Source organism: Tenrec ecaudatus, chromosome 2 (genome assembly GCF_050624435.1).
Source record: "Tenrec ecaudatus isolate mTenEca1 chromosome 2, mTenEca1.hap1, whole genome shotgun sequence".
Taxonomy (NCBI): Eukaryota; Metazoa; Chordata; class Mammalia; order Afrosoricida; family Tenrecidae; genus Tenrec; species Tenrec ecaudatus.
In genome coordinates, this window is record NC_134531.1 from 161,525,989 (window position 1) to 161,540,906 (window position 14,918).

The following is a 14,918-nucleotide window of genomic DNA, read 5'->3' on the forward strand; positions in this document are numbered from 1 at the left end:
AGCCTAACTGAGCTTGGAGTGGGGCAGGACCCAGACCTGTCAGAGCCTGTAGGCCCCAGTAAGGAAGATAAGCTTTGAGTGCAATAGAAAACAGTTGAAAAGTTTCCTAAACAAGAGAGTTACATAATCTTGCTCACCTTCTAACCATGCAAACCAAACACCTGTAGAGAAAGGAACCCAGCTAGGAAGTTGTAGCCATGTGTCCAGCTAGAACTGATAATGACTTTGAGCAGGACCATGGACGGTGGAGAAGGCTGTATGTGGACAGAGTGATGATAGATGTTGCAGATAAACTTTAAAGGGCTTGCTGACACCTAGACCCAGGTATAGGGAATTCGTGGATGATCACTGAGATTTCTGCAGAGCCACTTGCTGCTGTAATGGACTAGGCAGAGATAAGTTCCATTGTAGACATTTTAGTCACCGCAGAAATAGCAGGGAGAAAATGAGAAATAATAGGATGAGTACTGAGACATGCATTTGGATTCTTCGCATAGGTTCTGGAATGACCATTAATTTACTGAGCAGTTGTGAGAATGTTCTTTTCTCTGGGTTCCAGAGTAGGAAGGGTTGAGTTAGATGGTAATCGATGCTTGTGTTAGCTTTAATGTAACGTGATTCTAATGGCAGGATTATAGTTTATCAAAAGTTGTATGAGCCCTTTTGGCTCTCTGCACGACGCCATGGCGGTTGGCAAGAACAAGCGCCTTACCAAAGGTGGCAAAAAAAAGGAGCTAAGAAGAAAGTGGTTTGTCCGTTTTCTAAGAAAGATTGGTATGGTGTGAAAGCACCCGCTATGTTCAATATAAGAAGTACTGGGAAAACACTAGTCACCAGGACTCAAGGAACCTGAATTGCATCTGATGGCCTCAAGGGTCGAGTTTTTGAAGTGAGCCTTGCTGATCTACAGAACGATGAGGTTGCCTTTAGGAAATTTAAGTAAATGACCCCGAGGATGTTCAGGGAAAAAACTGCCTAACCAACTTCCACGGCATCAACCTGACACGGGACAAGGTGTGCCCCACGGTCAAGAAATGGCAGACCATGATGAAGCGCTTGTTGATGTCAAGATTACCAATGGGTATCTACTTCGTCTGTTCTGTGTTGGTTTTTCTAGAAAACGCAATAATCAGATTCGGGAAGACCTCTTATGCTCAGCACCTGCAGGTCCGCCAAATCCGAAAAAAAAAGACGGAAATCATGACCCGAGAGGTGCAGACAAATGACTTGAAAGAAGTGGTCAATAAATTGATTCCAGACAGCATTTGGAAAGACATAGAAAAGGCTTGCCAGTCTACTTATCCTCTCCTGATGTGTTTGTCAGAAAAGTAAAGAACACTCTACCGGCTTCATTCTCCTCCGCAGATATCCTGATTGAATTGCGTATAAATCCTAAAACCTCTCTAAGTGACAGCATCTGTGCATCAGAGTGTGGGAACCACTCTTTTGAAGGAGAATCAAAGTGTCAGATGAAACCTAGCAAACTAATAAGGAAAGTACTGAAGGAGCTACTTCCTCCTCAGTACTTTACAAGGTCAACAAGATTTGGTCATTCAAAGGATGGGGAATGGAGTGATAAAGCAATGGGGCTGCATGCTACACAATAAGCAAGGGAAGCACAATGCCCCATCCTGAATGATTCTTATGGTTGAGTCCACTGTTGCAGGTACTGGGTCACCCCATCTCCTGAGGGCCTCCGTCTGTTTTCTCTGCCCTTCACTTTACCAACTGATATCCTTTTCCAGGGGCTGGTGTCTGCTAACATGTTCAATGTATGTGAGACATCACATTGCCAATCTTGCTGATAAGGAGCATTCTGATTTTTTCCAAGACAGACCTTTTTATTCTCTAGAAAGTTGATGGTTCTTTGCTCCCACCATAAATCAAATGCATCAATTCCTGCTCAGTCTTCCTTATTCATTGTCCAACATTCACATGCATATGAGGCTATTGAAAATGCCATGGCTTGGATCATGTTGCTAATACTACTGTAATAGAAATACCACGGTTGATGGCTTTAACCAATAGAAATTTATTCCTCTACAATGTGGTAGGCAGAAAAGTGCAAATCAGAGTGTTGGCTTGAGGGGAAAGAGTTCTCTTTCTGTTAGTTTTTGAAGAAAAAGTGTTCTTGTCTCCTTTCAGCATGTATAGGCCCAGTATTTTTAGAGCTCTCCCTGTATGTATCCTTAGAGACCTCCCTGTATCTTAGCACCGATCCCACCACTAGGAGTTTTGCAGTGCAGGAACCCCTTGTCCACAGGACTCACTGCACACCTGACTCTTTTTCATCAGTGGTAATGGGTTCTTCTGATCTGTGTTCACTTGCTGAATATCTTTTATATCTCAGAGTCTGTTGATTCCAGATACAACCTAGTCCTGTAGATTTCATCATGCCTTATTAATTCAGCTACATCTGGTTCTGTCTCATTAACAGCACAGAGATTAGGATTTGCACCACATCACAAAATGGAGAATAATAACAAATACTGAGAATCAGGGCATAGCCATGCTGTACATTCTAAGAGGAAAATTCAATTCATGACAGCAGCTTAGTGTGTGTACACATCCACTCCTTTCTTGTTGGCATAGTTCCAAAGACCGGGTTATGTGTGAAAATTAGCATTAAGTGGAAAGGGAGAAGACACACATCAGATCACTCAAGAGAGGGTGACTAAATCATTACATAACTATCCAATGACATCATTACAGAACTGCTACAGCCCTGAGAACCATCAACTTGCCCTGTCAACACATAGCCTTAGCCAGCATAGCCAGCATTACACTTGCCTCAAACCCTGACGTTTGAAAGACCAAAGAAAAACCAGAGCATTTGAACTATGTTGTTACTGAAGATCACTAAAAGTACCGTGGACTCGCAAAAGAACAACAACAAAAAATCTGTGTTGGTAGAAGTTCAACCCAAATGCTCTTTAGAGACAAGGATGGCAAGACTTCGTCTCATGTACTTTGGACATGTTGTCAAGAGAGACCAGTCCCGGGAGAAGGGTGTCATGGTTGATAAAGTGAAAGAGTAGCTGGAAAGAGGACTACCCTCAATGACAGACTGACACAGTGGCTATAACAACGGGAGTAAGCATACGGACAACTGTGAGGATGATGCCTGACTGGGCATTGCTTTTTTCTGTTGGACGTAGTCACTATGAGTCAGAACGGAATCAACCGCCACCTAACAGCAAAACCAACACAGACACGCATGCAAACACACCACGCATACACACACACGCATACACACACACACACACACACAAGGGTATATCGAATGTATTGTTGTACTAGAATCCCAGTGTCATATATGTATGGTTTTATTCGAACAGAATGTGTTTGAACGTCTCTCTGCAATCAGAAATCAGAGGGGGACTGAAGACAGTCTCTCAGTAATGCATTTGTTTTAGTCTTGCTACGGTCCTTCAGCAGCCCTGGGCTTAGTAGGCTACACATTGAGTTGCTAACCACAAGGTCAGCCGTTCAAACCCAACAGTGACTCTTAGAGAAGACGAAGAGAATGTCGACTCCTATAAAGATTCAAAATAGCAGAAGCCCAAAGAGGAGCAGTTCTGCTCTGTTTCATAGGATCACTATGAGTCAGAATCAACTTAATTGCAGTGAATTTGTTTTTACTGGAAGAGAGCTTCGGAAATAAGGGACAATCCAAATAGTGGCTTCTAAAGGGATCTGTTGGGCCAGTTACCTTCAAGGCAGAAAAGTCTGCTCAGAATTCTGTGGCTACTATTTTGGGGGGGATTCCAAAGGTGTAATCTTGAAAGATTTTCTTGAAGGACACAGGACAACCACAAAGGCTTATTAGAAGTGTGTGAAGAGAAAAGGCAGAAGCAACGCGGAGAAGACGGAGTTGATCGGAGAACGCAGCTAAGCTAAGCACCATGAGCCTCCTCAACAAGCCCAAGAACGAGATGACCCGGAGGAACTGCAGAAGCGGGGGGAGGAGGAGGAGTTCAACACGGGGCCCCTCTCCGTGCTCACGCAGTCGGTCAAGAACAACACCCAGGTGCTCATCAACCGCCGCAACAACAACAAGCTTCTGGGTCGCGTGAAGGCCTTCGACAGGCACTGCAGCATGGTGCCGGAGAACGTGAAGGAGATGTGGACCGAGGTCCCCAAGAGCGGCAAGGGCAAGAAGAAGTCCAAGCCCGTCAACAAAGACCGCTACATCTCCAAGATGTTCCTGCGAGGCGACTCCGTCATCGTGGTGCTGCGGAACCCACTTATCGCTGGCAAATAGGGCCGCACCGCCACGCCGGGAAGCCCTGCCCCGCATCTCCCGAAGAATAAATGCCCAGTGTTTGTTGTTAAAAAAAAAAAGAAGTGTGTGAAGAGAGACAGCAGTTGGTGTAAGATTTGGAAAAAAAAATGTAAATTATCAAGGGTTCATGAGGGAGGGTGATGGAGGGAGGGAAAAAAATGAGGGAGGAAAAAAAACAAGGGCTCAAGTAGAAAGAAAATATTTCAAAAATGATGATGGTAACATATGTACAAGTGTGCTTGGAACCACGGGTGTATGGATGGATTATTATAAGAGATGTAAGAGCCCCCAATAAAATGATTTTTAAAAAGAGAAAGAAAATGAAAAACTATGTTCATGTGAAAAGGTCAGGAAATTGCAATGGGTAATTTTTTTTTTCATAACGACAGTGCTAGTGGTCATTTTTCAAGGGTAGAAAGAGCTATCTTGTGAGAATTTCATTGGGACACCTTGTCCTGTCCACTTTAAAGTCCTAATCTTGCCCTTGAGACTATTCTGTCCCCCAACTCAATGAACACTTGAAGAGAGCTCAACTTGAGTGCCTGAAGGATGCCAAACGTGCTGCTTTAACACTGTGGATATCAAATGTCTTAGAATACTTGGGGGAAGTTAGAGACATGAAAACGCTACCTTCAGAAGTGTGTGGAGAATACACTGAGATTGAGAAGCAATACCTGCATATTTTGATATTTTTGTTTCAGAAAGCTTTCTGTGATTTTGTTGCAATACATTTGTTCAAGTGTGTGTGTGTGTGTGTGTGTGTGTGTTTATATTTTTAAAAAATCAAACGAGTTGCTACTCAGTTGTTTCTAACTGGCGACGCCCCCTTGTGTTAGAGAGTAGAACTGCTCTAGGGAGCTTTCTTGGCAGAAATCTTTACAAAGGCAGCTCACCAGGTCTCTCTTCTACTCTTTCACTGGGTGGGTTTGAGCTGCCAACATTCGGGTGGATAGTGGAGCACAAACTATACATGTACACACATATCCGGAGGAAAATACACACAGAAGCTTTCTGCTATCATATGACATGATTCTGTTCTCTTGATTTTGACTTTTATAATTAACCATCACACTCAGAGCTTAAGTATACCTAAGTAAAAGAAAACTATTGGACCATTTAATTTACTGGCTGGGAACCATGGCACGTCTGTCTATCACTGCAGTGAATCAGGGGCTGGAACTATTGAGAGGCAACATAGGCTTAGTCTAAAGCTTCATATGTAAGTTCAATATTTGAAAAAATACCAAACCTTAAGGCCATTCACCCTCCCCTATAGGAGTGAAGCAGAAATAGAAACCATTTTTTCAGAAGAAGAAATATGATTTCCAGCTTTTTGAGATGGGTTTGAGGTCTTTTTCATTTCTCATTAAACACAGATTCTTCATAGAACATATATAAGCCTCAGGAAGTAGCACTATTGTATTTTCTCTCCCTGCCCAATTTTGAAGTTAAAACATCCTGTGATTTATCTTTTTATTTATCGAAAGCTACAAACTTTTGAAAAAGTTCCTGGGTGCTGCAAATCCTTTGTGTTTGACTACTAATTGGAAGGTTGGTCATTCAAACTCACCCACTATGGGAAAGTGGCCTGGCCATTTCCTCCTATAAAGATGACAGTTGACAAAACCCTTTGGATCTCAGGGCTATTGTCTAACATGGGACTGCCATGAGTTAGCATTAACTCAAAGGCAATAGGTTTGGTTTTGGCGGTTATTTACTTCTGAAACTTTACTAAGAACAACCAAAGGGGTATGAGTTGTGTTATTTTCACAACCCAGCCTTGGAGCCTGGTATCCTAGTGGTTACACACTGGGCTGCTAACCACAAGGTCCGAAGTTCTAATCCTCCAGTCACTCCAAGGGAGAAGGTTTGGGCTTTCTACTTCTGTAAAGAGTTACAGTCTCTGAAACTCAACAAGGCAGTTGTACACTGCCCTACAGAGTGACATTGATTCAATGGCAGTGAGAGCCAATTTCTTCTCTAACTGAGGAAACTATACTGGCAAACCTGTTGATCCCACAGCAGTGGCAACCTAACAATTTAAAGCCTACGAGGACTAATTCACATAAACTCCTTTCTTATTACAGGACAGATGAGTGACCATGCCTTCTTGGTAGAATACAGCATTCCCCGCTTGACATTGGGTTATTCTATTTGGTCTGCCAAAGCAGAACAGCCCCCCTCTCGAATTGGTTGGGTTGCCAAAAAAAGGCAGTCTGTTCTCCCACCACAGAAGAGGAAGGACCAAACTAAGCAGATCGTTGTTCCTTAGAAAGTGAATCTTAGTAGAAACATATAATGAAGACGAGGAATTGAAGCTGAGTCATCCTAAGTGTGGACAAGCAAAAGCCAGTTCAGATCTTCCTTCTATGGAACATTCCAGACCCTCTATAATGAGTTCACCTGCCCATGACATTCATGACATCCACTAATCCTATTTTAATTCAGAGGACTATCCACTACTGTACTATTTACATCCTTTCCTTGTAAGAATTAAGGAAGTTCTCTTGCTGTTAAAGATTTCTAACTGATGGCATACATGGGGGTTTCCTGCTTTAATACAATATGCCTGTACTTAGTCATTAACTATCCTCCAAGAGTACAGGCTAGCGACTTTCCAGAGATGTGGCCAGAGGTACAGTAGTGGAATATCACACAGGGGGAAGCTTATTAGCTTGAAGGAGAATAACTGTGATTATTGTGACCTTACAGGGCTGAACTCAAAGGACAAATAAAGGATCCAGTAGTGTAGACACATGCTCCCTGGGTGAAAGGGACTTTGGAAGATATCTAGCCTATTATCCTCATTTAATACCTCGGGAGTCTGTGACTTTGAGCTGGCATGTGACTTGCTTTTTGTCCCACAGTCATTTAGTGGCAGAGCTAAGTTTAGAATTCAGACCCCTGATACTGGGCCCAGTGTTGTTATCCCTCTTACCAGTCATAACTTATGCTTATGAACTTACTACATTGAGCTCAGCCCCAGCAATGTCACAGTAGTAGTGTCTCTTCTCATAAGAGCTAATAAGCTTATTCTTAAGTCATATTCCACTAATGTTCTGCTGATCAGATATCTGGAAATTCAGGCTTTGGGATGAGGGAAGAGGATGGAGGCTGACGTGAAAAATTGCAATTGGGTTCACAAGGTTTGGGGGGTTGGGGAGAGAAAAAGAGGAGCTGATACCAAGGGCCCAAATCGAAAGTAAATGTTTAGAAAATGATGATGGCAACATATGTACAAAAATGCTGGATACAATGGGTGTATGGATTGTTATAAGAGTTATAAGAGCCCCCAGTAAAATGATCTTAGAAAAAAAAAGGCTGGCTAATGTATGCAGATGAGGACAGTGATCGTCAGTGGTATAATTCTTATCTACCATGTGCAAGACATGAGTTTGAGTCCCAGCCAATGAACTTCATGCACAGCCTGACAGTGTGCACTTATATGTTGCTAAGATGTGGAACAGATTTTAGCAAAATTTCCAGCATAAGATAGACTAGGAAAAGTTCCAGTGATCTATTTCCAAAAAGCAGCCAATGAATACCCCTAAAATCACAATGTTTCATTCAAAACATAAAGCTGCAACAAGAACAAAGAGCATGTGCTTACACTGTGCATGGGCTCTCCATGCATTGGGGGTGACTCTGGCATTCAGCCACAAAAACAATGTATACATTGTACCTCCCTTGGGAAGAAAACTGGATTCAGTACTATCTGGATTCAGGCACCTTGGAAGGAGGCATTCTTATTTTATTGATGAGGGAATTGGATTCAGTAGGTGTATTCATCTGTCCAATGTCTCACAATAGTATAAAATAGAGACATACTTAAAATCAGGATGATTTCACCGCAGACCCTTCTTAATGTGCATTACCGTTTCCTAACCACAAAAGGAACGGCTCTGTAATACAGTTTTGAAATTTGCAGACAGTGCCTCTTTTCTGCATATACAAATTGGGATAGGGGCCTGACTTTGGAAATTTAATCATTCCTTTTTACTCCTCCCCCGAACCAGTCTTAACCAAGTGCTTGGAGAAGGCCACTTAAATCCATACCCCAAGAAAAATGTATCTTTGTGATTAATATGTGTTAAAATGAGGAGTGACATGGTAATAAAATGGAAAGGTTTGGGGGCCTTTGGGGAAATCCATCAGACTGCAGGCTCCGGTTCCAGTAATGAGGCTGCTATTTTGCGGTCATGGAGGTAATGTTTTGTGATGCAGGTAGAATGATTAACAAGGTGACTGTGTCTGCCTGAAGCAGGGGTAGGGGAGAGAGGAACCGCCTGTGAGGAAAGAATGCAGAGTGGGAGGCCACGTGCTTTTCTTTGTTATCTTCAGGAGCGGTGAGCATTTCATCTAAATACAGATGTCAGGGGTGGTTCATGCACTCTCACTGCCTCTCTTTGCTACGTATCACTCTAACTAACTCAATGGAGGTAGTGGGGAAGGTACAAGGACCAAAGGCAAGACAGGAGGGAAGAACACATTTCCTTAACCAATTTTCTCCTTTGTCCAGAAGTGTATTTAGGGCAAGCCCTTCCAAACCTGCTGTTCATTTGTCAAGGTGACTAGCCTGGAAAGTGGACTAATAGTAGCTCAGGGAAGACTGGGTGTTCTCAAGGTGGCTGCTGTGATAGTGGCGTCCCTAGGTGGAATAGGCAGTCCATACCCTTGGCTGCTAATGGAAAGATTAGAAGCTTGAGCCAAACCAGAGGCACCTCAGAGTGAAGACCTGATGATCTGCTTGTGGGAAACCAGCCATTGGAAACCCCGTGGAGCACCTGGGTTCACCAAGAATTAGTCAATTTGACGACAATGGATACTCATACTGGTATGATGGTTGTATCTGGCCAGAGGGCCCAGGAATACACAAATCCTTCTTTAGCCTAGCTACTTCTTCTTCTGTGTTCTTCTGTTAGGTAGCAGAACAAGGACCAGGGTGTCCACCGAGTATGTGCCAATTCAGGCCCCGAGCCAGGAAGGGGCGGTTCACCTAGGTGGGCAGTACACCTGGATTGCCCAATCTAGGCTAGGTGGGCTTAATTCGGCAAATGGGATCAACCAGTGCCATGGATCACACCTCCCAGTCGCAGGCCCCAAAAGGCCAGAACCTGGAGAGCACCCTCTCGTTTCCCACTGCTTCTCTGCCTTCCTCGCGGCTGTGCGGTGGTGGTCTCTCCCCTTTTCTCTGGCCTCAGCCCACTATGTGTGGGTGTGTAGTCCCACAAGGTTGCCTGTGTTCTTATCTATAAAACCTGAAAGTTCTTCTATCCTTTATAAAAGCTCACTTGGCTCATAAACCAGGCTTCAGTAATGAATTTCTTTCACATACGAAGCCAAGAAGCGAGATATTTCCCACCCGGGGAATCTAACCCTTCCTGAAATACATGTACAGACAAAAATAATTATGATGATCTGGGTCTTGACCTTAGACTTCCAAGTAAGAATGGACTGGAAGAAGCACCAAAGCCAGAGGCAGTTCAAGATGGATGTGAACAAGATCTGAAAGACCAAATGTCACCTCAAATTTAGGTACCGACCAGTTTAATATAATCAATCATTATGACGGCTAATAACAAAAGAGCAGAGGGAGGCAGATGGAAGATGGCATTCTGCTCCTATTGTCTCTCCTCCAGCTACTCCAGGCTCAGGCCTCGCTGCTATGATTCAGAAAGAGACAACCTCCCAGGATGTGGAGATGCCTGCACAGAGAATCCCCAGAGAATGGCATTAGGCTTGTGTGCCTCTTGGAAAGCACCACAGTGAAGCCCAATTAGACAATGAAGCCCAATCTGCTTTAATCAACCAAACAATCACAATTCTTTGTGTGTACGTGTGTGTTTTGTTTTTATCAAAAAGGGAAGCGCCAAAAGGTTCTTATCTTCTATTTAGATTCACTTTTGTGAGTGAGGCAATGATTATAAAGAGACAAAATCACTGGAGGGAGTTGCTGGCATTCTCTCTACTCTTCTCCTCCTCTTAATCCACAGAGTTTTCTCCCTCAGTTATGTCTTGGTAGATAAGTACAGTGGTCTCCCCCATCACTTGGTATGGTAGTTACATAATCTGGTGTCAATTTGGAACTTGAGAGGATTAAGAGTGAAGGGGTGTAGTCTGTCTGTCAATTAGGTTGTAGCCAATGAGGCCTCTCTGTGGACATGGTCTTCCCCTGAGAATTCTGGGAACTCCTGTATTTCCTCCTTGGAGGCGGGAGACACCTTTCTATCTCTGCTTACTCCCTTGGAGATACTCTACTGACAAGACACATGGCACTACAGTGAGAGACTCCATGGCCTGGGAGCTGGAGAAGCCACATGGACCTACCCTGATGCAACCTGACCTCTGGAGTTGGAGAAGCCACACAGAGGCCACTGCCAGCACTGAGATGCTTACAACGCCGCTGGATCCATAAGACTTCAAACCCACTTCCAACCACATGCATTCAACATCATTGCATGTATTTCATGAGTCTGAAGAGACCTTTATAGATCGATATCAGACATATAGGCTAATATTGGATTTATGGATTGATCTAGACTGGGTTGGGATGTTTTCTCAATATTCAATTGCTCTTGTATATAAGCCTCTTTCTTATATACTTATGAGTGCCTATAAATTTGTTTCTCTATCTACCCAGACTAACACATTTGCTGTCAGAATGACTCTCTCAAAACACAGTTCTCAAAATGTCACTAAAGGTTCAGACATTTCATGGCTCTCATTTTTTTATAGCAAGAATTTGCAATTTGTTACCATAGGCAAATATGGCCTGCTACTGGTTTATACAAATAAACCAGTTTTTATTGGAACACAGCCACATCATTCACATGCATATTATCTATGATTGCTTTCACTCTATAATGGGAGAGTAAGGTAGTAGGAACAGAGATCGATGGTCCACAAAGTCTAATATATTTACTGGTTGACCTGTAACATTTTTGCCAAACCTTGATTTAGGGAAGGATGCTTAAGTATCTACACATGACATTCTGAGGTTCTTATTAATATGGTCTCAAACAATCTTGCGTTTTCTATCTATATTTCTCTTCAACCATCACACATCTCCGAGTTTGATGTATTGCCTATTGGCTTTCATGTTGTTCTAATGCTGAAAGTTATATCACTAATATTTCAGATATTAGTAAAAATTTGCTGCATATTGTTTTTGTACAGCAGTCATTGACAAAGTCTTGCCAGGAATTCAAGCCAGATTCAGAAGGGGATTTGGAAGGAGGCATATATGTCATTGCTATGTCAGATAAGTCATTTTTTTTCACTCCTATTATGTATGTGCTTATTGCTTTATATCTAGTAGTATGCTCACACACTTTCTGAAGTCCCCTCATATGCATTTCTATTGGGTTAATGCAGAAGTGTGTCATTTTTGAGTCATGGAATACATACCATACTCAAATAATTTTCCAGTGTATTAATATAATATATACTCTTAACAAGGAATGTTTTAGAATTCCAACTGTTGTTGTCTAACACCATTGGAAAAACTTATTTAGGCTATTTATGCTTGTGAGAGTTTGTGCCAACACGGTTCCTGTAAGAATATGTGAGCAGAGTTTAGCCTTTCAATCAGGTCGCAGATTGATTGGAGGCACGACCTAGACAAATGGTTCTCTGAAGGCTGGCCTGCCTCTCTCTCTGCTTCACCTTCCGGTTGATGAGCCATTTGAATCCACACTGATGGCAGCCAGAGTCCTGGAGATGTGTCCACCAGTATTGGATTTAGAAGACTTTGCACCCCTTGGCCTTTGATCTTCCTGCATTCTGTATCATTGTGTGGGGCTGCATGAGTCAGAAGAGGGGTTTATGGACTCGTATCAGACTTATGGACTAGTATTGGACTTATGGACTTGATCTGGACTGGGCTGGGATGTTTGCTTGATATATCATTACTTCTTGATATAAATCTCTCTTATACACATATAAGTGCCCCTAAATTTGTTTCTATACTCTACCCTGCCTAGCACAATGCTTTTCTTTTTTTCTTTCCTTTAGTAATTTAAGTGGGTACATAAAAAACCTGGGTGACATTATTGGTCAGTAGTTTGAATTGACTAGCCCCTCAGAGGGAAAAAGAGAATTAAAGCCTCAGAAAGCCTGTGGAACAGTTCTGCTCTGTCCTATAGGGTTGCTATTAGTCATAATCTAATGGATGGCAGTGGGCTTGGTTTGGTTTGGGCAGTGGGTACATAATGGGAGGACATTGTGATTTAAATGTATATTTCACTAATGATTAGATAGTAGACCCACCCCTTTGAGTTGATGCTGAATCATAGCAACTTTATAGGACAGGGTAAGGGTGGAACTGCCCTTGTGAGTTTTTGGAATTATAACTCTTTATGGGAATAGAACGACCCATCTTTTTTCTAAAGAGCAGCTGGTGGCTTCAAACTGCTCACCATGTAAATACATAAACATCATGCTATCAGGACCTGTAAAATAGGAGACAAGATTTCAAAATTTAATTAGTCATTTGAATGTCACCTTTTTGATGTGTTCATTTAAGTATTTTGCTTTTTTCTTGTTGCATGTGTGTTTCATTTACAGTAGTCCTTTAGATAGTGAGGGCATGAATCCTTTGCCAGATATGTATATTATAAACATCCTTCATTCTAGTATTATACTTTTACTTTACAAAGTATTTTTGTTTGGACAGAGGTCCTTACTCCTAATACATTCCAAGCTTTTACATTTTCTTCATGAAAACACCTTTTCCATCTTCATTAAGAAATTTTTCCATCTTCAAAATTATTAAGAAGTTTTCATAATTTTCTCTATGATTAATTAAAACAAAAAACTTCTATGCCTTAATATATCAGGAAGTTATTTTTATCTGTGTATCTGGTGTAACCAAAGGCGAAAACCATGGCCATCATATTGACTCAGACTTATGCTGACCCTGCAGGACAGGGTAGAACAGCTCACAAGGTTTAAGAGGCTATCCTCTTTATGGGAGCAGGAAACCACGTATGTTTTTCTACAGCACAGCTGTTGAGTTTGAACTAGTGATCTGTTGGTGAGCGGTCCACTACTTATCTGACAGGGACACTGTCCTTCTTGTATGGTGTAAGTAAGTGTTCAAACTTATTTTTTCCATATGTATATTCAATTGGAATTTGAACACTATCTTGAGTATCTCAAACCTGATATAGAGAGCATTTCAAGAGTGGATTTGACACATTGGATACAAATGACTAAAAACCTGAGGAACTGTGAAACAATATCAAGAATATTATACATGAAGTGGAAATAAAAGTCATTAAAAAGATAAGACAAAGAATAGACATACGCAAGGGAGAGGATGAAGGTAGATTGAAAATGGAGGAAACTGGTGTGAACTATCTTGGCCATGTTCAAGCTCCAGTGTTGCCATAAAAATATGTAGAAGAAGCATGAGAGACTCAGGAATCTGACGACCAGATAACAAGACTAGGAATATCTCAGCAACTCTCAGAGAGTTTCCACTGGGAGGGATATCCTATACTCCCTAGCATGGAGGAGAACAACTTTTTAAGAGCTAAGTAGACACAACTTTCTTAAAGTAGGAGAAGAGTACTAACTGCTGACAGACTCCCCTTTACCACTGACCAGCAGCTTGACCCACTTCTGTAAGACCCTGTCTTCCCCAGCACAGTCAATTTTTCCCAACCCCTGATGCAACCCACAGCCAAACTTCTTACCTTACTGGAGTCTCAGGACTTGCATAGAGAGCAGACTGTGTGGGCAATGTGGTTCAGACATTTTTCATTTTTTCCTTCCTCTTTCTTGCTTGCATTATTTCCAGGTACCCCCTCTATCCCCTCCATCCCCCATGCAACACAAATACTAACACTACAAAAAGCAGAAATCCTCATCCACAAAGCAGTTTTATTTTTCTATTTTACTTTCTTCAGTTTTTGTACTTTTATTCTCAGAAATATTTTTTTTCTAATTCTCCCTCACTTTATCTTCCATTGTGACCCCACCCTTCTGAGAATGCTCATTCCCCCAAGAAAAAAACAGGCAGGTCTACAGATTCCAACACACTCACACATACAAGGATGTCCCCTCCCCCAAGCCCCCTCCACGGTACAGTGATCCACTCAAATATATGCTGCCACAGAAACAGAACTTTAGCACCCACATCCAAACACACCTGTCTTTTGTCTCTTTGCATCTCTTCTTCCCTGCACATCCATCCATTAGCTTTCTCCTCTCTCTTTTTTCCTCATGAAATATATTTGCACAAAACCTATTTATTCTGCTTACTCCTCTTAGAATGTTTTCCCATTAATTTTACAAATTGATTGGCCTATACAAAAGGCTGCTTATTATTATTATCATTATTTTTATTTTATTCTCTATCTTATACCACTTCACTTCCCCACTAACCCATTTGTGTTGAGACTGGTAGACTAGAGAAACATATTCAGAGAGATTCATCTACAGATAAGAAAGGGTTTTAATTCAATAAGCAATCATATGTGAAGAAGGCATCCCCATTGAGTCTAACTCAAATTAATATGTCCAATACAAATCCAAAAGTCCCTATTAAGATTCACAGTCACAAGAAATGATGCTGAATTAAGAAAAACCTCAGGCCAGTGGGTGCAGAGTTGTTTGAATCTAAGGTCAG

The 14,918-nt window shown here is 41.9% G+C and overlaps 1 protein-coding gene and 1 pseudogene across 3 annotated transcripts in view; one reads left to right on the forward strand and one right to left on the reverse strand.

Annotated features, from left to right (window-relative positions):
- The window catches only part of NMUR2 (neuromedin U receptor 2), a 189,593-nt gene that overhangs the window by 43,011 nt on the left and 131,664 nt on the right, over positions 1-14,918 (reverse strand). The window lies entirely within an intron of this gene.
- LOC142441077 (small nuclear ribonucleoprotein Sm D2 pseudogene) lies at positions 3,906-4,347 on the forward strand (annotated as a pseudogene).